Consider the following 1026-nt stretch of genomic DNA (forward strand, 5'->3'; position numbering starts at 1 on the left):
AAAATAGATAGACAGATATTAACTTTTTTTTATTTTACTTCTCTTGCCAGCTGGCATTGGGTTGACCAAATCTGAGAATTTGAAAAAAGCACTGTAAAGTGTGAAGTATTTAAATAAGACATTGTTAGTTATATAGATAATAAATTACAGACAAGACTGTCAAACTTTGTAACAAACCGTTGGTAAAACTTCTGTATCTAGATACGTATCGTATGGTGGCATCAATATCTAGGTATGTATGGTATTGACTACTGTGATGAGATATGCACCCCTAATCCTGATGTACAGATTAATTACACCATAGATAAAACACAGTTAAGAGATCATTTGTTTTGTTCATTTAAAACAAGTTTTTGGTGGCACCCTAATCAGTATTTTTATTATATAGTATATTTTTTGTGGTATTCAATATCAGTAGTAACAGAATAACTCTGTATATAAAAAAAATAAACTACTTTCTTGTAACTTACGCTTGAAGTTTCAATTAAATGTATTTGTTATTGACTTTCATCAATAGCCTTCAAATATAGCATATGATGTACTTAAAAGAACGATTTTGAAAATAAATAAGGGTTATATTGGGTTCATATTTTTGTCTTATGAGGGCACAATGTGAATGTAAAAGTATAAGATTTGAACAGGTACTGTTTAAATATCCATAGGCCCCCAGTGGCACAGCGGTATGTCTGCGGACTTACAACGCTAGAATCCGGGTTTCAATACCTGTGGTGGGCAGAGCACAGATAGCCCATTGTGTAGCTTTGTACTTAACTTCAAAACAAACAAATATCCAATGCAGTAAACCCTTATCTCAGGAAGTATGAAATGATTTGATATTTGTTTGTTATTTGTCTGGGTTGTTTGAATACAGTATACCTAACAAAATTATTCAATACACATGTAAAAAAAAATGTGCCTATTACACTGGAAAACCTTATTAGAATCTGAATCTAATGACCTAAAGTTCGAAAAAATCAGGTAATGCTGATGAAGTAGTATGTTCCAGACATGTTTAATTAAACATGT

The 1026-nt window shown here is 31.5% G+C and overlaps 1 protein-coding gene across 2 annotated transcripts in view; it reads left to right on the forward strand.

The window, feature by feature from the left end:
- The window catches only part of LOC106458613 (structural maintenance of chromosomes flexible hinge domain-containing protein 1-like), a 94280-nt gene that overhangs the window by 59718 nt on the left and 33536 nt on the right, over nt 1–1026 (forward strand). The gene's annotated exons all lie outside the window — the stretch shown is intronic.

Source organism: Limulus polyphemus, unplaced genomic scaffold (assembly GCF_000517525.1).
Source record: "Limulus polyphemus unplaced genomic scaffold, Limulus_polyphemus-2.1.2 Scaffold493, whole genome shotgun sequence".
Taxonomy (NCBI): domain Eukaryota; kingdom Metazoa; phylum Arthropoda; class Merostomata; order Xiphosura; family Limulidae; genus Limulus; species Limulus polyphemus.